General features: G+C 46.2%; 1 protein-coding gene across 7 annotated transcripts in view; it reads left to right on the top strand.

The window, feature by feature from the left end:
- PLEKHG3 (pleckstrin homology and RhoGEF domain containing G3) overlaps positions 1-22,456 on the top strand; it is a 77,049-nt gene that overhangs the window by 33,080 nt on the left and 21,513 nt on the right. For 2 of the 7 annotated variants that reach the window (XM_066388037.1, XM_066388036.1), the window contains exon 1: positions 15,920-16,047. The exons of 2 other annotated variants lie outside the window; for them this stretch is intronic. The gene's annotated coding sequence lies outside the window, so the exon portion shown is untranslated. Of the gene's footprint in view, positions 1-15,919; positions 16,048-22,456 lie in introns of those variants that run through there. 3 more of the 7 variants (XM_066388044.1, XM_066388038.1, XM_066388045.1) reach the window with 2 other exon arrangements.

Raw genomic sequence — 22,456 nt, 5'->3', positions numbered from 1 at the left:
AAAGGACTGCGTTCCAGTGTATGGCTTGCCCCTTTACCTCCACCCCCGGTAGAACCTTGTGAAGGCTCTGGCTCCATGCCTGGGTAGTTAGTTGCTAGAAGCCCAGACTGGAGCTGACCTAGGAGGGTTCACTGTGGAGCCATCTAGCTCTTTTCTGTTATGTTGGGGGTTGAGGGGACGCTGGGCTTTGGGAGTGTGTTGCTTTTGCAGCTGCACTGAGGGCTGTTTTCAGCTCAGTTGCCCCCTCCCCCATCCCAGGCTGCCCCTCTGGCCCAGGCTGCTCTGTCCCGCCTCTCTAGCCAGCTGCAGGTCCATAGGCCTTTGTTCCAGGCCGGCCCTCCCCAGCAGAAGCCCTCAGGCTGGGGCCCTGAAAGCTGGCAGTCACTCTGACAGCAGGAGGGTTCTGTTGGAGCTGCAGAGGACCTGGCAGCCGCATTTCCTCTCTCGCTGCTCCTCTTGGGGCCTCCAACTTGCCCCTGGCCAGATTCTCTATCTTTTCTCATCCCCCTTCTTCTCCTGAATAGATTGATCATTCTCTTTTTCTTTCTATACTTAGGCTTCTTATTTCTCATCTAAAGCATCCATCCATTCATTCATTCATTCATTCATTCAGGAGTTACTTATTTGGCACCTACTATAAATGAATGCTAGACGCAGGGACATGGCAGTGAACAAAAATATACATTAATCATTGACCTATGGAGTTGACTTCTAGTGGGGGAAGCTGACAATGAACAAGATAAATAACTGAAATAGAAAGTATTTCAGTGATAGGCAGAAAAATGCCATAGAGAAGGTGGATGTAAACGATGGGAAAGGTGAGGTGATGTTTTAGGTGGTGTGGTCTGGGAAGTGGCCAGAGGAAAGGATGTTTGAGAGAATGCTTAAGTTCCCTTCATTTCCGATTTCTTTTTCTTGAAACCCTGTTCAAGCACCACACTGCAGAATTGGATGCGCCTGGGTTCAGATTCCAGCTTGACAACCTAGTAGCCCTGAGGTGCACAAACTGTTGTGCCTGTGCTTCTCACACGTAAAATGGGTTTACTCATACTTACCGTATGGGATTATGAGAATGAACAATGAGATGATGTATGTTAAGTGCTTAGCAACGCCCTTAACAGGTGTTTGATAAATGAGAGTCTTGCTATTTTTCCAACCAAATTCTGCAGGGGTTGCCTAAAATATTTAATGCTAGGGACTATAGATGAAAAGTTAATTTCATTTATTAGGCAGGAATGGGAAATATAGTAAAATCCTAGTTATGCTCTGGCCAGATAGCTGAGTTGGTTAGTGTAGGCCCGATACGGAAAGGTTGCAGGTTCAGTTCCTGGTCAGGCACATACAGGACTGGATAGATGTTTCTATCTCTCTCTCTCCCCCTTTTCTTCTGTCTCTTGAAAAAAGAAAAAAGGAAAAAAAGAAAAAGAAATTCGAGTTAGTGCACACTTTCTATTTAGTGAGGATTTTCTGCACGATCACAAGTTCCTGATTGCTGAAAACGTGGGACTCGCAGATGTGTGCTGCGTCCCCTGTGACTGGCTCGGCTGGGGGCGGCCCTGACCCTTCCTTGCTCTGGTAGTCCCTGTTTTCAACCAGCTGTGATGAATCACACCTGAGTCTGGCGTCTCTAGTCTGCCTCACACTGGGAGGTGGGAAGGCTATCCACCCCTCCCCCAACGTCCTTTAGATAGGTTTGCTGGGGAGGTGGTGGGGGAAGGGGTTGGAAAGTGAGGGAGGGGCAGGGGAGAGCTGGTCAGATGACCTGCAGAGCTGTTCTAGGGAGCCTGTGGAGGTGGCTAGAGGATTCTGATGGAGGCTCAGATGCAGCGTGGAAAAAGTTTAAAGAAAGGTCTACCTGGACCAGAATTTAGAGTAATGGGATGGACAAGACAGCATGAGATCTCAGGGTCTAGCTGGACTCCGACTACTCTCAGCTCTGTGTGGACCGGGGTGGAGGGGAAAAGGACTGCGTCCAGTCCTGCCACCAGCCAGCCTGAGGAGTCTCTGCCTCTCAGCTGGAACCACGGACCTCAAGGGGGAGGGGCCCATCTAACAGGCTGATGTCAAAAGCTGTGGTGAGCGGTTTCCTGGGGGCCCAACCCAGGCTCCGGAAGTTGGTGAAGGGTGGGGCCCAGGGAAGTGGTCATCAGCCAGACCACTCCTCTGGAGGGCCCTGCTTCACACGTGGCCAGCCAGGCAAGCCCTGTGGTGAAGGAACTTTCTGGGCCTGCCAGTTGGTGCCTGGAGACCAGTGAAAGCTAGATATAATCTGGCCTCAGAGGAAGTTGCAGAGGGGGCCCTGAACAGCCCCAGGCATTTTTGTCACAGGCCAGAGAAAATTGGGCAGGGTCACTTAACCTATGATTGTAAGGAGGTGTGTCTAGAGATGCTGTCAGCCTCTCTGGGAGAAAGCCTGGCCTTCTCAACTGGGTCTCTGCTGTGTTCTCCGTATCTCAGTTAGACACTCTCCAAGGGCAGAAACTCTACTTGACTCATCTTCATTCCCACAAAGCATCCAGAACAGTAGCAATGCAGTCAGGGTGTGCTGAGCTTGTGTTGGGGTCCCGTCCTCAGAGGAATGTCGGGCTTGGTGATCTCAACTAGTTCAGCTTTTGCTCCATGAAGTTAGAGGGAGGAAGGCAGTGGTGGGGATCAAGCCCAGCTCCTGTGGGCTGTTGCCATCTGAGAATGCAAGCTAAGGGAGAGAGGGGCTTTTTGTAGGCCTTGCAGGCTTCTGGTGAGGGAGCCTTGGTTTAAGCTCAAGGAATGGATTTTTAAGGACTCAAACTCTGTTTGGTGTTGAGCTGACTCTGAGGCTGAACACAGGACCCGGACAGTGCTTCAGTAGATGCAGTCAATGGTGGCTGTGCACGGAGCCTTTGGGAAACACCAGTTAGAGCCCTAGAAAGTTGTTCTGAGTGTTGCTGGAGTCTGGTTGAGAATGAGGGAGGATGCAAGATGAGGGAGGTCAGTTTTACAGTGATAAGAGGATACCAAGAGGAGAGATGGGTTCTACAGATGCTAGAAGCTCTTAAAAACTCATATCCTTTACTACTCAGGCTGTGAGACTGTGTGTGTGTGTAAACCAGAGCTTCTTGAGCAATAGATGATGACAAGTGTTTGTTGAAAGGAAAAGGGAACCGGTATTCAAAGAGCCTTTCTCTATCCTGCACATTGCTACATCCCCTGTGCTTGCTGGATTCCAATAAATATTTGTTGAATAAGTAAAACCCTACTTGTGTGATGAAACCTTAGAAATTAAAGAAATTTTCATGCTCTTTGCAAATGACCTATTCCTGTCTGAAAGAGGCCAGGATCTAAGATTCGAAGAGGGTAACCTGTGGTCAGCTGCTCGGGCAGAAGGGCAGGCCAACCTGATTCCCCCAGCCTTGGAAACCTGACGGGATGCCTGGGGCCACTGACCAGTCTCCCCAGGCTTGCTGCATTTTGCCCCCAAGCAGACTGTAGGGCAGGGGTCCCCAAACTTTTTACACAGGGGGCCAGTTCACTGTCCCTCAGACCGTTGGAGGGCCGGACTATAAAAAAAAACTATGAACAAATCCCTATGCACACTGCACATATCTTATTTTAAAGTAAAAAAACAAAACGGGAACAAATACAATATTTACAATAAAGAACAAGTAAATTTAAATCAACAAACTGAACAGTATTTCAATGGGAACTATGGGCCTTTCACTGACCACCAATGAAAGAGGTGCCCCTTCTGGAAGTGCGGCGGGGGCGGATAAATGGCCTCAGGGGGCTGCATGCGGGCCATAGTTTGGGGACCCCTGCTGTAGGGTGTGCTTATAGTCTTCAATATAGTTCATTCCAAAATATGTCTAACAAATCGTATAAGATCTCTCCTATCCTCTTTAGGACTTGGGTCGCCCAGCAGCCATATTTATCAGCATACAGCCAAATAGGTCTCAGATCAGCTGGGACTCAAGTTCCTACATTTTTTCCACATAGCCCCCTCAGACACCGTGTAACTCATATATAAGCTGTCATTTTCTTTCCAAGCCCACAATGGAAAGAAAACAGCAAAGAAGAGTGTAACAGGACTGGCATTGAGAGGAAAAATGACCACAGGGCAGCTGAGAGTTGAGAGTAAGAGTGGACAGAGAACAAAAGGCTATGAAAAGCCATTTATTTAGGGGAATGGTTCAGCATACCTCAGCTGTGGTAGGGAGTTGTCATTTTGATAATTGATGTGACTACATGGATGGACCTTGAGAATATTATGCTACGTGAAATAAGACAGTCAGAAAAAGCTAAGAACCATATGATTTCACTCACATGTGGGATACAGAACTGAAACTCATAGAGACAAACAACAGTGTGGTGGTTACCAGAGGGAAGGTCAAGGGGGCCAGATATACGGTGACTGACGGAAGATGACTTGACTTTGGGTGGAGGGCACACAATGCAATACACAGATCATGTATCATAGAAATGTACACTTGCTATATAATCTTATTGACCAGTGTCACCCCAATACATTTAATTAAGAGAAAGATAATTGATGCTTTGCTGGTAATTGTGACCCCGAGTCATCAAGAATAGGTTAAATTATGTTCCTTTGACACTGTTTAGGAAGTGGATAGCTTAGTTTTAAAAGGTTTTCAGCCTGACCAGGCGATGGCGCAGTGGATAGAGCGTCAGACTGGGATGGACTGGGATGCGGAAGACCCAGGTTCGAGACCCTGAGGTCTCCAACTTGAGCACAGGCTCATCTGGTTGGAGCAAAAGTTCACTGGCTTGAGCCCAAGGTCGCTGGCTCGAGCAAGGGGTTACTCGGTCTGCTGAAGGCCCGCGGTCAAGGCATATATGAGAAAGCAATCAATGAACAGCTAAGGTGTTGCAACAGGCAACGAAAAACTAACGATTGATGCTTCTCATCTCTCCGTTCCTGTCTGTCTATCCCTCTCTCTGTCTCTGTAAAAACAACAACAACAACAAACAAACAAAAAAGGTTTTCAATCAGTTTGACTAAAGTTTTAAAAAATGTTACTTCGGTAATAAAATCACGAATCCTCTCAATGCAGCAAAATTGGTGTTACCCCCAACCACAGGTAAGGTTGGTCACCTGTCCAGAATCATCCAGCTAAGACTTGGGGAAGAGGTTGGACTTCTGAGTGACTCTGGAGGGCGTGCTCTTAGCTCAGACTGTTTTGAAACTCCTCACTCTCTTGAAAATGTGCCTTTTTGGACAGCCCTCTCTGTGGCGACTCAAGGTCTTACTGTGTTAACCGGAGGGCCAGGGTGGGTCCACCCCATTGGGCTCCACCCTGGTAGACTGCCAGTTATGCTAAAGGGCAAATGCTCATGGACACAAGGGTGCTTTCAATACATTTACATTTTAAGCACCTGCCTGGGTGCCACACAGCACTGCTTGAGGCCAGGAAATGACAAGGAGGAGCTGCAGTTTCAAAAATCCCAGGCCCGTTTCCATCAGGAGCTTTGTTCCTTTGTTCTGGTTCTGGATGCTGCTGAGAGACGCTGTTTGGGGCAGTCTCAGTGCTGGCTGGCTGCTCGGTCTCCAGGGCGGCAGCCCGCCCCTGTGTGGGAGCCCCTGCCCCTTTCTTCCCACCATGCAGGTCTGGCAAATGGTCATTCTATCATATGTACTCTCATTTATTATACAGATGAATGTCGCATACATTTGAAGTTTCCTTTTTTTTCTCCTGAATCCTGTTCTCTTTCTTCCCTCTCCAGAAGAACATTCTTTTGAATATGGTGTTTATCATTCCCATGCATGTTTTTATACTTTTTACTGTATTCTGTAATGTATATATATTGCTCACAAGATTTAGGGGATATTTCAAAATGAATATGAAGCGATAAAATACCCCTAATTTTTGTGAGCAGAATATATCATGTTGTGTTGTTTTTTTTTTTTCCAAATATTCATCACAGGAGCTCCCACCATGTTCCTTGACTCTTGCTTTATTTTGATATTGTTTTCAACTCTTAACGGTGTCTCCATCTCTCATTTCTGCCACTGCTGCCAACTCTTGGATCCAATAACAAACTCAGCTCTGCCTCCCAGGACAAGTCTTTATACCCTCTCCTTCTGGGTTCCTGGCTCAGCCCCTCTAAGAAGCACCGCATCTGATTCAGTGCAGCCCTGGGTCCTACCCCTGGCCAGGAGCTCCTCCCAGGAGGTTGGAACACAACGCTGCCACCCAGACAGACACAAGGTGGAGTTTAGCCATGTGAACACAACTACATGCTATGAAAGGAAACTGCTTTCTACCACAAACAAGACGAGTGTGCTATATTCCCAAATAGCTTATTTTACCCATACACTTCAAGTCCACTTTCAACATAGGCAGACAGGAGAAAATTCAGTTAAAATGTTTTTGTTGTGATAATATTGCATGTGAGTTCACCACTATGACCAAGTGTAAAGCTAGTAGCCACAGCCACCATCACAGCTGCCTGGCCCATGCAGGTTTGCATTTGATTCAGACAGATGGTAGTGAAACAACAGAGCCAAGAACTGATGGGCCATTACCTTTAATCCTGCACCCGGCAGGCAAGAAATAGACACAGTGGGAAAACACTTCCCTTTTCATTCAGGGCTCCCAAAGCCACTGACTCATCCAAGTATTCCTAGAATCAAAGGTTTCTAGCTCACCAGCCTTCTTCACTTCTGTTCCCCATCTCCTTCTCTCTGCACAAACTGGCTTCTCCTTCAGCATTCCGCCATCTTGGCTGCCTCTCCTCTGCAATGCTGATGACAGGATCTGACATATCATGTTTTAATTTCCACATATCTTATGTTGAATGCGTTCTTCTTGAACTTGCGTTTTCTATCCAACAATATTGTCTGGATTTACCCATGTTGATATATTTAAATCACGGTTACTTATTTAACTATTGGTGTGTGCTGTATAATTACATCACGGCTCCCTTATAAATGGATAGTTAGGTTGTTTCCATTTTCATACCACTATAAATAATACTATATTTGAACATCCACTTGCCAATCTTCTCTGCTGTGTATGTCAGCAGTGGGATTCCTGGGTTACAGGTTGTGCTTTTTCAGATACTGCTGACCAAATAATGCCCCTAAATGATTTGTAACCAATTTATATTCGTACCAGAAATATGGGAGCTCCTATTTCACTAACATTTGGGTTGTATCTTTTAATCTAGTAGATATAAAATGGTATTTAAAAATTATGTAAGCCCTGGCTGTTTTGCTCAGTGCTGGAGCATCGGCACGGGGTGTGGGTGTCCCAGGTTCGATTCCTGGCCAGGGCACACAGGAGAAGCACCCATCTGCTTCTCCACCCCTCCTTCTCTCACTTCTCTTTCTTTCTCTCTTTTCTCCTCCTGCAGCCATGGCTTAATTGGAGCGAGTTGGCCCAGACACTGAGGATGGCTCCATGGCCTCCACCTCAGGTGCTAAATGCTGGGGTGCTGAGCAATGGAGCAACACCCTAGATGGGCAGAGCATCGCCCCCTAGTGGGCATGCCAGGTGGATCCTGTTCAGGGCGCATACAGGAGTCTCTCTCCTCCCCTCCTCTCACTGAATTAAAAAAATTTTTTTTTTATAAAAACTGGTTCTTAAAATGAGCACTTTGATTACAGGAATGGATGGGCTCTTTTCATACTTATTGACCAATCATGTTTCTTATTCTGTAAATCTTTGCCCTTCAAATTAAAAAAAATTTTTAGACTAGGTGATAATATAGTCACATGATTCAAACCCCAAGAGGGAATCCAGTGTAGTTCCCTGTTCCCTAGCTCACTTTCTCCCCACCCTGCACCATGTTAGAGGTTCTTGTGTACTTTTTCGGTTTTAATTGCCATTGTCTTTATTGTTGATTTTTAGGAGTTAAGAAAATATAAAGCTCTGGATCATCTTGACTCTATTAATGTCATTTTTCATAAGGACATTTGAATTTTAATGTCAGATTTACTAATCTTTTGTTTGTATTTTCTGTGTCTTGTTCAAGAAATCCTTTCCTAGTCCAGTTTTATAAATATATTTTAATATGTTTTGTTTAAACATTTAAATTTAAGTTTTGTTTCCCATACTTACATTTTAAATCACCTGGAATGTATATTTTTATATGACACTGGTTCTCAACCCTGGCTACACATTAAACCTCATGAAGAGCTTTTAAAAAAAAAGTGCTGATGTCTGGGTCTCACCTCAGGTCAGACCAATAAAATAAAAATATCTTGGGGTGGGATCCAGGCATGGTTGTGCAACGTCCCAGGTGATTTTATGTTCAGCCAAGGGTGAGCACTATTCAGCCTTGCAAGATGGAACTGATTTTATGTTTTTTTCCAGAGGAATGGCCAATTTTTCCAGTACTAGTTATTGAATAATCTGTACTTTTCTCGCTGACTTGTTACTATGTTTAACTTTTTAAGGAACCGCCAAAGAGAAGCCATAATGTGCTTCTTTTAAGCAAAAAGGTGAGTACAGTACAAAAAGATATTTTGAGAAAGACCACATTCACATAACTTTGTATTGCATGCAGTATATTGTTTTAATCTATTATTACTTGTTGTTAATCTCGTACTTTTCCTAATTTATAAACATTATTGTAACTATATAAGTATAGGAAAAAGCATAGCATATATAGGGTTCAGTGCTGTCCATGGTTTCAGGCATCCATAAGGGGTCTTGGACTATATCCCCCTTGGATAAGGGGGGACTATACTGTATATTAATTTTAGGTATACAACAAGATGATTCAATATTTGTATACACTGCAAAATGATCACAATAAGTCTAATATCTTCATTTTCTTGAGAATGCTCTTTGAAACAAGTTTTAAATTTTGATGAAGTCTTATTTATTGTGTGTGTGTGTGTGTGTGTGTGTGTGTGTGTATTGTTGTTGCTTGTGTTTTTGGTATCGTAGCCAAGAAACCATTTCTCACCCAAATTTACAAAGATTTACTCCTGTGTTTTCTTCTAAGAGTTTTATAGTTTTAGCTTTATGTTTAGATCTATGATTCTTTCTTTTTTGCATATTAAAATTTTTAAAAATTTGTTTTAATATTTTTTATTTATTGCCTGGTGATTTCAGAGAGACAGAGAGGAAGTGGGGGGGGGGGAGAGAGAGAGAGAAGCAATCATTTGTTGTTCTACTTAGTTGAGCACTCATTGGCTGCTTCCTGTATGTGCCCTGACTGGGGATCTCATCTGCAGCCTTGGTGTGGAACAATGCTCTAACCAGCTGAGCTAATGGCCAGAATTCTATGACTCATTTTGACTTAACTTTTCTATATGGTATGAACTAAATATCCACATTCTTTCTTTTGCATGTAAACATCCAGTTGTTTTAGCACCATTTGTAGGAAAGACTATTCTTTTCCTGTTGAATTGTCTTGCTACTCTTGATGAAAATCAGTAGACTATCAATGTGAGATTTTGCCTGACCCGTGGTGGCGGAGTGGATAAAGCGTCTACCTGGAACACTGAGGTCACCAGTTAGAAACCCTGGGCTTGCCTGATCAAGGCACATATGGGAATTGATGCTTCCTGCTCCTCCTCCCTTCTCTCTCTTTAAAAAATGAATAAAAAAAACCCCAACCCTTTAAAAAGTGAGATTTTTACGGCCTGACCTGTGGCGCAGTGGGATAAAGCGTCGACCTGGAACACTGAGGTTGCCGGTTCGAAACCTTGGGCTTGCCTGGTCAAGGCACATATGGGAGTTAACGCTTCCTGCTCCTCCCCTTCTCTCTCTCTCTCTCTCTCTCTCTCTCTCTCTCTCTCTCTTCCCCCTCTCTCTAAAAATCAATAAATAAAATATTTTTTAAAAAGTGAGATTTTATTTCTGTGCTCTCAATTCTATTCCATTAATCTATGTCTATTTTTATGCCAGTACAACATAGTCTTGATAACTATAGCTTTGCAGTCAGTTTTGAAATTGGGAGTTGTGAGTCTTCCAACTCTGTTCTTTTTCCTAGATCGTTTTGCCTATTCTCAGTTTCTTGCTTTTCCATATAGATTTTAGGATTAGCCTCTCAATTTCTATAAAAATGCCACCTGGAATTTGATTGAGTCTGTAGGTCAGTTTGGCAAGTATTGCCAAATTTAAGACTGTTAAGTGTCCTGATGTATGAAGATGAAATGTCCTTCCATTTATTCAGGTCTTTAATTCTTTTTTTTTTTTCTTTTTTGAGAGAGAGAGAGAGACAGAAAGGGAGAGAGATAAGAAGCATCAACTTTAGTTGTGTCACTTTAGAGATTTTATTGATTTTTAGAGAGAAAGAAAAAAGACAGTGGAGAGAAGCAGAAGCATCTCCTCGAAGTTGCTTCTTGCATGTGCCTTGACCAGGCAAGTGGTGGAGGGGCTTGAATCAGCAACCTCAGTGTTCCAGGTCAATGCTTTATCCACTGCCACCACAGGTCAGGCAGTTGCATCACTTTAGGTGGGGGGGAGGCAGGGTGCGGAGCGTACTTAAGCCAAGCCAGTGTCCTTTGTTTGGGCTCAAGCCAGGGACCATGGGATCATGCTGATGGCCCTGTGCTCAAGCCAGCGACTTCAGGATTTTTAACCGGGGACCTTAGCATCCCAGGTCAAAGCTCTATCCACTGCACCACCACAGGTCAGGTCAGGTTATGTTTTTAATTTCTTTTAACAGTGTTTTGTGGTTTCTAGTACATCTTGTGCTTCTTCTGTTAAATATATTCTGAAGTATTTTATGTTTTGCTATTATAAATGGGACTGTTTTATTTCTTACTTTTACTTTTGGATTGGTCACTGGTAGTGCATAGAAATAGACCTGATTTTTTTTTTTTTTTGCATTGTCTCGTGCCATCTTGCTGTGAGTTCTAATAGCTTGCAGTGGATACCGTAGGATTTTCTATATATATATATATGATCATGTCATCTATGAAGAAAGATAATTTTACTTTTTCCTTTTCATTCTAAATGTCTTTTTTCTGTCTAATTGCCCTGACTAGAACTCCAGTACAATGTAGAGCAGAAGTATCATGAAGGGACATCCTTATTTTGTTTCTAATCTTTTTTTTTTTTATGTATGTATTTTTTACAGAGACAGAGAGTGAGTCAGAGAGAGGGATAGACAGGGACAGACAGACAGGAACGGAGAGAGATGAGAAGCATCAATCATTAGTTTTTCATTGCGCGTTGCAACACCTTAGTTGTTCATTGATTGCTTTCTCATATGTGCCTTGACCACAGGCCTTCAGCAGACCAAGTAACCCCTTGTTGGACCCAGCAACTTTGGGTTCAAGCTGGTAGGCTTTTGCTCAAACCAGATGAGCCCGTGCTCAAGCTGGCGACCTCAGGTTCTCAAACCTGGGTCCTCTGCATCCCATTCCGACGCTCCATCCACTGCGCCACCGCCTGGTCAGGCTGTTTCTAATCTTAAGGCAAGAGCACTCTGCTTTTTCTGTTATATAAAACCACCTGTGGGCTTTCATAGATGGATACTCTTTATAAGGGTGGGGATGTTCCTTTCTATTCCTAGTTTGTGTGGTGTTTTTATCACGAAGGGTGCTAGGTTTTGTCAAATGTTTTTTCTTGGTCTAGTGAAATGATCAGGTAGTTTGTACTTTATTAATTATTTTTAATTTTTTATCGGTTTTAGAGAGAAAGGAGAGAGAGAGAGAGAGAGAAACATTGATTTGTTGTTCCATTTATTTAGGCATTCATTGGTTGCTCCTGTATGTGCCTTGAGCGGCGGTCCAACCTGTAGGTGTATCAGGATGATGCTCTAGCCAGCTGAGCTACCCAGCCAGGGCTGCACTTTAATAATAATCTAGAAATTATATTAATTGATTTTCAGATGTTAACCCAGTGTTGTATTTCTGGGATAAATCCTCCTGGTCATAGTATATACTCACTTTGTAATTTTTATTTTTATTTTTTTACAGAGACAGAGAGAGGGATAGACATGGACAGACAGACAGGAATGGAGAGAGATGAGAAGCATCAATCATTAGTTTTTTGTTGCGACACCTTAGTTGTTCATTGATTGCTTTCTCATATGTGCCTTGACCGCGGGCCTTCAGCAGACCGAGTAACCCCTTGCTCAAGCCAGCGACCTTGGGTCCAAGCTGGTGAGCTTTGCTCAAACCAGATGAGCCCGCACTCAAGCTGGCGACCTCAGGCTCTCAAACCTCCGTCTTCCGCATCCCAGTCCGATGCTCTATCCATTGCGCCACTACCTGGTCAGGCTCTTTGTAAATATTTTGTTGAGGATTTTCACAGCTATATTTATAAAGAATATTGGGCTGTAGCTTTTTTTTTTCTTGTGTTGTCTTGTATGATGTTGATATCAGGGTAATATGGTCTCATAGAAATGAGAAGTGAAGTGTTCTTTACTCTTCTATTGGGAAGAATTTCTGAAGAATTGATATTAATTTATCTTTAAATACGTGGTAGAATTCACTAGTGAACCCATCTAGTCATGAACTTTTTTTTACTGGAAGTTTTAAAATTATTAATTCAGTTTCCTTATGTTAACAGGTCTCTTCAGATTTTCCATTTCTTCTTTAGTCAATCATTAGTTTGTGTCATTCTAGGAATTTATCTATTTCATCTAAATTATCTAATTCATTGGCATATAATTGTTCATGTTTTCCCTTATAATCCTTTAAGATATATATATTTGTCTTTAGTGTTCTGCATTTATACAATGCATGTGACTAAATGTGACCTTTTTTAAAATTTAATTTGGGTGTGCCTTCAATCTGAAGATGAACCTGTCTTCAGTTCTGGAAAATTCATAGGCATTCTGTCTTTGAAAATTTCCTCTTCCCCATTCTTTCCTTTCTCTTTTTATGGAATTCTGTGAACCTCTATGTCTCTTAATATGTTCTATCTCTGGATGATTTCCTCTTCTGTTTTTTCCCATTTCACTAATTTTATTTTTAGCTATCTTTAATTTTCTGTTTAATTGATCAATTGGGTTTTAAATTTTAATGTTGTATATTTTATTTTCACTTAATACTTAAAACATATTTTTAGATTTTTCTTTTATTTCTAGCTCTTAGAGTACCAATTGGTTCCATCTTAGGACTCCCTTGTGTTTTATTTTTTCAGTGTGGATTGTAATTTTTTTATACTGAGCTCTTCAGTGGTTGCAAAGAGTAGGATGCTTAAAAGCAGGGGTCCCCAAGCTACAGCCCGTGGGCCGCATGCGGCCCCCTGAGGCCATTTATCCGGCCCCCACCGCACTTCTGGAAGGGGCACCTCTTTCATTGGTGGTCAGTGAGAGGGGCATAGTACCCATTGAAATACTGGTCAATTTGTTGATTTAAATTTACTTGTTTTTTATTTTAAATATTGTATTTGTTCTCGTTTTTTTACTTTAAAATAAGATATGTGCAGTGTGCATAGGGATTTGTCCATAGTTTTTTTTATAGTCCTGCCCTCCAACGGTCTGAGGGACAGTGAACTGGCCCCCTGTGAAAAAAGTTTGGGGACCCCTGCTTAAAAGCAAGATATTTTGGGTGGGAACCTGCCCTTACTGGTGGCGATGAGGTCTAGGGTGTATCCGGTGTGCAGGCGGGTGGCGGGGAGGGGGGGTAAGGAGGAGACGGTTGAAAGGCTCTTTCCCTAGAGCTTCCATGTCTGCTGCTTCCATCATACAGGTCTCTCTCTCTCTCTCTCTCTCTCTTTGCTGAAGAGTCACCTCAGAGCCTTTCCAGACCTCCCTACCTAACAAAGCCCCCAACCCCAGTCACACTCTGAGCTACTTGTCTACTTTTTGTGGCCTTCCTCCCAACTGGAGTGTCAGCTCCATGATAGCAAGGATTTGTCTCAGTCATTGCTGTGTCCTCAGCACCTGGCGTGTGTTGTATCCTGCCAATAAATACGAGTAAGTGTCAGAAGTCCTATTTCAGACAGGAAGTCATCTCAACCCCGATTCTGCGGCTTTCAGACAGCAGATGAGAAACGGACAGGTTGGCTCTCGTTCCCAAACCTGTTTCTGGGCCTCCACTGGGGATGTCTTTTACTCCCATCATCACGAGCGCTTGGAAAATACCATTCATCCTGTGTGCTTCATTCAGCTTCTCCTGGCATGTGTTTCCACAGCTGCCAAACAGGACACTCACAGAAAACAGGATGCCTGCCCTCCCTGAGCCACCGCCAGATTAGTGTCCCCACTGTGGGAGCGTACAGGTGGAGAAACAGCCTTGTGCTTGTTCCCGGTCATCTTCTTTCTTTCTTTCTTTAAGGAATGCCCTTTATTGAACTGGTCTCCGATCAGTCAGGGTACAGGTAAGCCCTGGCTACCTCCACATCACAGCCCGCTCCCAGGGAGACTGGAAGCCTTCATACATCTCAACTAGGGGGACAAAAAAGGGACCATGATGGCTGACCTTTGTCCTGGGTTATCTTATGCGGTCACTTAAGTGGTTTGTTGGAGACATATACGGGTGAGTTTTGGATTCCTGGGTGACTCCATTTTGCCTTCTTTCTGAGGTTGCTCCATATTGTAGGAATTTGTTTTGAGCAAGGTGTTACTAGCAACAGGGAAAAGTGCTGAAGGGCATTTCCATGAGGGCCTGCGAGATGGCGCCTTTCTTTTCTTTTTAAAGATTTTATTTATTGAAATTAGAGAGAAAGAGAGAGAAAGGGGATAGTAGAAGCAGGAAGCTACAACTCATAGTGCTTGCTTCTCATATGTCCCCCACTCGTACCCCTGGCCTGGCCCCAGCTGGGTACCCACTGCTTTTCTCAGAAGGGCTCCCATCTGAGCACCGAGAGGGCCGCGAGGGGCCAGGGAGCTGCATTCTTCCAAACCGGCAGCTGAGCGGTTAACAGGCCTTGACCCAGCAAGCCCAGGGTTTCAAACTGGTGACCTTGGCATATCAGGTCAATGCTTTATCTTTATCCACTGCGCCACCACAGGTCAGGCTGGATGATACCTTTTTATTCCATCCTAAATCTGCTGGTGTTGGGGAATGAATTTCTCTTACCTCACTGGCCAGTCCTGGGTTAAGTGAACAAATAGTTTTTTAAAAAAATAATTAAATTATTGATTTTAGAGAGAGGACAGGGGTGGGGGTAGAGAAAGAAAGAAAGAGAAAGAGAGAAGCCTCAATTTGTTGTTTTACTCATTTTTGCACTCTGGTTGATGCTTATATGTGCCCTGACCAGGGATTGAACCCGCAACCTTGGCATATCGGGACGATGCTTTAACCAGCTGAGCTACTGGGCCAGGGCAGCAACCAGCTCTTGATCATAGGGTCCTCAGGAGGAGATTACATAGAGAACGTGTTTAGCACAATGTCTGGTATGCCCAAATAAACTGCTACCTGATACTGTTTTCTATTTTGGCATTGTGGGAGCCACTTGCTCCTCGGTACCTGATCTGTAAAACAGATAATACCTGCCGCTCACCTGCCCCTCCCCTCTGCACCTCCCCTCTGCGCCTGGCTGTTAATGCCCGAAGGGTTAATATCCTTAGGCTTTGAAGAGCCTGGGGTGGGGGAGGAGCTGCATAAATGGAGTATTATTGTGCTGGTGAATGATCAGGCTTTGTTCATGCGTCTTCAGTGTTAGACTTCCTGCAGTTAGTGTCCCCTGTGTTTGATTGCTGTAGATGTTTGCATGTCCTCCGCAGTGTGGTTCTCACCTGCCTGGCTCTGGCCTGAGTCCCCACCCACTGGGGACCTGCTGAATTGGAGTGGGAAGCTGCATTTCCTCTGTTAGGGGCCTCCCAGGAATCAGGAATGATAGAAATGCAGAAAGTATGACCCACACGCAAAACTGGTTCTGAATAGGACGTTTATTGGAGAGGTTTTGCAGGAGGCGCAGGCGCTTTAATTCCCCAGGCTGTTGGTGGCAGCTCTCTGCTCGCCACAAGCCTGTTAACCGCTCAGCTGCCGGTTTGGAAGAATGCAGCTCCCTGGTCCCTCGCGGCCCTCTCGGTGCTCAGATGGGCGCCCTTCTGAGAAAAGCAGTAGGTACCCAGCTGGGGCCAGGCCAGGGGTACGAGTGGGGTGTGACCAGGACTCTGTCAACTCCAAGCCTCCAAGCCTTGCCAGTCTCCCCCGTGAAACCTGGCCAGCCACAGGCTGTGGGGCAAAAGGTAGGTCTGTTCCTTGGGGGTTCAGAAACTGAGGTCCTCACGGGTGCAGCTGTAGGACCGACAGCTGGGCGTTTTTTTATCCTGCCTGGCTTCTTTTAGTGGATTTGTCCGTCTTGGCTGGGTAAAAGCATGACAGTCCTGTGACCTTTTGAAGGTGACTGCAAGTGATTCTGCTAGGCAGCTGCGGAGGGTCTTCTGATCTCCGAACAGTCAGAGTTGGGGGTCAGAGAAGGGGCCCTTGCTGAAGTGACCCAGCACACGTACACACACGTACGCACGCACGCACGCACACGCACGGACAGAGAAAAGCTGAGTTAATCTCTCACTTCTTCCTGAAATATCCTTTTCTCAGAATTCACAGTGGGTTGTTATTAGATAAAGTCAGAAGTGGCAGGTGGAGCAGGTGAAAGGAAGTTCTCCCCAGCCCTGTCTTGTCATTGGTGGATGCCACCAGGCCGGGCAGGGACAGTCCTCACCATGCCAGTGCCCACAACTTCTGGAGCTCTGGGCCATAGGAGCAGGGAGGTCAGGAGGCAGATCCTGACTTGGCTATGTCTTTCAACCCTGAGTCAAAGCCTGGCTTTTCCAGGAGCAGGACTCTTCTGCCTGGACCAAGCCACTGTGTGCCATGGGCACTCCCTGGCCCCAGAATCTGGGTTTTGGTGACAGGTGCGCTCCTGTGCGCAGTATGGTCTGTGTGACCTCTCAGCTGGGGGAGAAAGCTCCTCTCCTCCCACTTGGGAACTGGTTGGATGAGTTTTCTGGGGCTCCCTGGTGAGGCCCCTTAGGAGGAAGGCAGGGGCCTAGGGGTTGGGGGTGGGGCAGGTGCTGTGGAATGAAGAGGGGCCCTCTGGCTCTGTACCACAGGGATTCCTGAGGGGAGGGGCCGGAGGCGCTGCTGTCCGGAGGGCTGGCGGCCTTTGGAACTGACCTTTGTGTATGACTCTTAAGATCTGCTTGGAAACCCACAATTGTAACTTCCCTGGGTCAGGCACCGAAGTTGGAGCACTTTTCTTGCTGTAGTGCCCGAGGGATGGGGAAGGCCAGGACTGTTTGGCAGATTGAAGCCATTCACCAAAGGGGGCTGCTCACACTTACACACTTGTCCAGATGCTCATGCTTAGAACTGGAGAGAAAATTTGGGGGAGCTGTCCTGCTGGCAGCCTTGCCCCCTAAATCTAACGTGCTTGGGGAGGGAAAGTGAGAATTTGGAAAAGGGAAAATCCCTGAGGTAGTAAGGTGTGCACTGACCCCTCCCCCAGCCTCGGGGAGCTACTGGCCTGAAATTTCAGTGGGAGAGATTCCCTTCCGGTTAAGCCCTGTGCCTCAGTTTTCTAGAGTAGCTGTTCTCGTCCTGCTTTTTTATTTTATTTTATTTTATTTGTATTTTTCTGAAGTTGGAAACGGGGAGGCAGTCAGACAGACTCCCGCATGCGCCCGACCGGGATCCATCTGGCACGCCCACCAGGGGGCGATGCTCTGCCCATCTGGGGCGTTGCTCTGTTGCAACCTAAGCCATTCTAGCGCCTGAGGCAGAGGCCACAGAGCCATCCTCAGCCCCGGGGCCAACTTTGCTCCAATGGAGCCTCGGCTGCGGGAGGGGAAGAGAGAGACAGAGAGGAAGGAGAGGGGGAGGGGTGGAGAAGCAGATGGGCGCTTCTCCTGTGTGCCCTGGCCGGGAATCGAACCTGGGACTCCTGCACGCCAGGCCGACGCTCTACCACTGAGCCAACCAGCCAGGGCCTTCGTCCTGCTTTTAGAAGCATTTAATTCCCAGGTAGCTTCTCAGCTTTACATTTATTTGGGGCTTCGTTTCTTCCCCCTTCACGGGTCGGAATCTCTCATTCTTCTTTCTAGCAGGGGCTCCCTGGGTTTCTCTCTCCCCCTTGAAACTGAATAGTCAGCACCTTCTTGCACTTCTGGGTTCTCGAACACTGGTTGTCTGGACACTACTGCCATAGCGCTGTGGCGGTTTGGACCCTTTTAGGGCATATTTTCACACCTCATCTCCTAGAGCCCTGTCTGCACCTGCCTCTCAGTAGTTGCTCCTCCAGGCCTGGCTCAGGTGTGTCCTTTCCCACGGAGCCATTGCTGAGTCCTCCAGCTGCCTCGGCCTGCCTTCCAGCCCGGTCTCTTCTGCCAGCTGCCTGGGTTCCTGGGTAGTCCAGGCCCTTTAGGGACTCAGCTTTCCCATGCTGCTGCCTTTGCATCAAACGCCCTCAGATCTCTTCACCTGGCAAAAGCTTGCTCATCATTCAAGACTGAGCTGAGATGTCCTCTCCTTCTTTACATCTGCACTATCCCCCCAGGTAGTGCCATCTACTCTAACAGTTACTATTCCTGTTTCTCTACCAGCATTCAAGGCACTGCTTTGCGGGTCATCTATTACAGGGCTGTTTTTCCTTCTAGAGCTCAGTTCCTCAAAGACAGGAACCACGTCTTATTTATTTCAGTGTCCCCAGGGCCTAGCAGGCCTCACGCTCAGAAGTGTTGCCCCAGACTGGAGGCAATCAGGAGTTCCCGTACTGCTCACTGACACCACTCTCTGCCGCCTCTTGTTATGGATGCACTTGTCTTGTTTCTCCTGACAGAGTAGCAGCTCTGGGGAGTGGGTTCTACGTGTGATTCAGTTTTGCATCTTCTGCAAGGCTGCCACGATATCTTCGGGCAACATGGGTGCTTAAAAGTACTTGTCCAGGGAGTTCTGAAGCTCACAGCTCAGGTGGTGGTGTTATCCCGAAAGAGGGCTAGCTCTATGGCACCAATCACTGCCTTGCTCCTTACATCCAGTTGGCTTGGAACAGAGCGAGGGCTGGTTTGGCGCCGTGCTAGCTGGAGTCCCTGGGTCCATCCTACCCATTCTGCTGCTTTCCCCTGTTTGATGTTCTCTAGGCCTTAGAAAACGGTGAAAACCAGGGCTTTTCCCACTACCTTGCTCCTTTGTTTCATGTCCTGGCCCCTCCGTGTGTCTACGCTGAAGCTGGATTTTTCTCTTTTCTTTAAAAACCCAAGGACTAGTGTCAAGGATGGTTTTTATCGGTCACTAATTTGTGATTTTGCTACCTCACATAACCTTGAATTCTGTTCCTGCTCAGGCCTGTTGCCCACAGCTCTGTTCCTCTCTAGTTCCTCACAGGACATTCAGTCTCTCCTGGTGGAACCCAGAGGAAGGCATCTTGCTTGCTACAGCAAAGGACTCTTAATTATTTACACTTCATCTTCTGGTTTGACCTGTTGGGCATGGATGTTAGACTGTTTCTCCTTTCCAGCTGAATTGCTTTATATTTGCTCTTGTAAGAGTTTGGTCTGAATCAGTGTTGGGCTCGTAGATGATGATGGATAGTTGGTGGGCAGGGTTAGGTCATGTTGGTTCACCAAGTTTAACAAATATCTTCAATTATTAATTTGAGATGTGGTTCAACATTTTAGGCACAAATCAGAAAAATCTTATGTCTTGTTTGCTTGTGGAACAAATAATAATTTATCCATCATTATGATCATTGTTACCGTTGATGGCGGTCTTCCTGTGTGTCAGATGTGGTACAGAGAGCTTCACTCATACTATCGCAATCTTGTAGGTAAGTGAGGTTGGTAGGATGGCTGTCTCATTTTGCAGACGAGGAACTTGAAGCTTGGCAAGCGACTTGCCCAAGGCTCCGCACAGCTGGTAAAGTGGAGGAGCTGCGGTTCAAGCCAGGTCTGATTGACTCCAAAGCCTCTGGATCTAACCTCTGGGCTCTGTGGACTCCCGTGCCCACACACGCTTTTGTATTCTCTCTTCCTTGCTGAGAACTCGGCCCCTCTGCTCCCACTTTGTTCCTACTAAGGTTCTCCAATGCCTTGAACCTGACGCCATAGTAAATGCTGCAGCTCCTGAAGGTGTGGCTCCTATGTCCTCTGCACCCCCACCCCAGCCTAGAGGCCTGAAATCAAGCAACTCCTACGCTGGGGATAAGGGGCAACAAAATGGCTTAACTGGCAGGTCTGGGTCCCTGAATTTTGTTGATAAGGAGCAGTGGTTCTATGAGCCTTTTTGACTTAGAGATGAGAGAGGGCCTCTGGGAACATTGGTTCTCTCTGTGAGTGACTTCTAGCACTGACTTTGGCTATTTCATCTTCTGGGGACATTGTATCATTTCTTTGCTTAATAACAAGTACTGTTGGGACAAGTTGACCGACCCTGGCTGTGAGCAATAGCAATTTCTAATCAACAGTAATTTCCCTGGCTGAGTAGCTCGGTTGGTTAGAGTGTGGTCCCAATACACCAACATCGCAGGTTTGATCCCTGGTCAGGGCACATACAGGAATTAACCAATGAGCCCTGTCTGGACAGTTTGGTTGGTTAGAACTTCATCCTAATATGCAAAGGTTGTGGGTTTGATCCCCAGTCAGGGCACATACTGGAACAAATTGATGTTTCTGTCTGTCTGTATGTCTCACTTTCTCTCTCTCTCTCTCTCTCTCTCTCTTTCTCTCTCCCTTCTCTAAAATCAGTAACACTTGACAAAAAAGGGTCATGTGACACTTATAAAACCATCAACAAATGAATGCATAAATAAGTCAAACAAAAGTCAATGCTTTTCTCTCTCTGCCTTTCTCTTTCTCTCTTAAATCAATTATAAAAAACACCATCAGTAATTCCTCTCATAATGCCTTTAAGGTGTGTCTCTGTGAAAGCTGCTGAACTGCCTTTCCTGGCGTATTTGTAGAGGGACCTTATTGCAGTTCCTTCTCCAAACCCCAAAGTAGTCCCATGGCCGCTTTCCCCTCCTCCCAGTTTTTTTTGTGGCTGCTCACTTTATATGTGGCATGGCGGGGCAGCTGTGCCCTGCTCTAATCCTTCATCTGGGGCCAAATAGGACAAGACTGGTGGGGTGAATGAGCAGTCACCACTCCTGGGTGCCTCTTGGCTGATTGGAAACTTGCTGGCAGTGACTGATGTGGAAACCCATTAGTCTGGGAGGAACTGGCTCAGGTCTTGACTTTGACCACTGTTATCGTTCATCGACTGAGGGAGTGGTGAGAGGTCCTCTAGGCACCATCCTGTAGTCCTTCTAGCAGGCATATTTTTGAGCACCTCCTGCGTGCATTGCCTGCTAGGGGTGAAGAAAGAATATGGGAAAGAAGGCCCAGCCCACTGGGTTTTCCCATTTAGTCCAAAAGAAAAGCCTGTGTATATGAACCCCCAGAGACCAGTGTTTTAAGCAATACTCAAGGTCATTATAATTTTAAAAAGTGTTTTCAGTAATAGGGTCCGGTGGCTGCTGCAATGAGCTCCACAAATTCAGTGGCTGAAAAACACTTATTACGTTACAGTTCTGGAGATCAGAAGTGAGCCTGGGTCCCCAGGGCTATGTTCCTTCCAAGAGAATTGGTTTCCTTGCCCTTTCTGGCTTCCTGACGCTGCCTAGGTCCCTTGGCTTGTGGTCCCTTTCCTCCACGTGCAAAGCTAGCAACTAGCATCTCCCTGTCATTTCTCTGTCCCTCTACTTTTGTTGTCACATCAACTTGTGAGTCCTGCTGCCTCCCTCTTAAAATGGAGCCTTGTGGTGACATCGGGCTCAACTAGATAACCTAGGATAACCTCTTCATCTCAAGATCCTTAACTTGAGCACATCTGTAGTCTCTTTTGCCATATAAGGTAACATTCACGGACTCCTTAAACCTAGGGATTAGGATGTGACATCCTTGGATGGGGGGCATTATTTGGTCTACAACAGGGTGTGTGTTGGAAGAGTTGGAAATGTTTGAGGAGGCATTTCTGAAGGAAGTGGTTTGACCAAATTTTGTGTAGGGAAAGAGGGTCTGGAACACGTTCCAGGTTTACGGAACAACATGAGCCATAGCAGATGTGGGGGTCATGGGCTGGTACGAACAGCGAGGTGTGGGCCAGCGATGTTCCCATAGAAACAAGATGCCAGGAGCTTTCCTCTTCTTCCAAGGCCAGCCCGAGGGAGTTTTCTGGACTTTAGTCTCTAGGCTCAGACTTCCTGCCAGAATTCACATGAGAGGGCTTCACTGGCAGTCATAATGTTTCCTTCCCAGCAGCCGCAGTCCTGCTGGGGAGACGCAGCCGTACCTGGTGGCCCCTCTGTTCTTAGGGGGTGGGAAACTGAAGTCACGAGGGACAACGAAGTTGAGCCAGCTGGCCTGGGCTAGGGTGGCCCAGAAACCCCGGCCACACTGTTTGCACAGCCTCTGGTGGTCACGTTGCTCACATTCACTCCCCGGGGAGCCTTCCCTTGTCTGTTCTTAGGGTGCCTTGGGCCCCCGAGTCTCCGGGGAGGGAAGGGAGGCACCAGAGGGAGGAAACTCCTCGAGAACGGGGCAGAGAGCCAGACCCTCTCAGGGACTCTCCTGGGGAAAGCCTGTGGTTGTAACGGAAGGTGGTCTCACTCAGCTCTGCCCA

This window comes from Saccopteryx leptura, chromosome 6, assembly GCF_036850995.1.
Source record: "Saccopteryx leptura isolate mSacLep1 chromosome 6, mSacLep1_pri_phased_curated, whole genome shotgun sequence".
Classification (NCBI taxonomy): Eukaryota; Metazoa; Chordata; class Mammalia; order Chiroptera; family Emballonuridae; genus Saccopteryx; species Saccopteryx leptura.
Note: the sequence above shows the minus strand (reverse complement) of the source record. Positions and strands in the feature narration are given on the sequence as shown.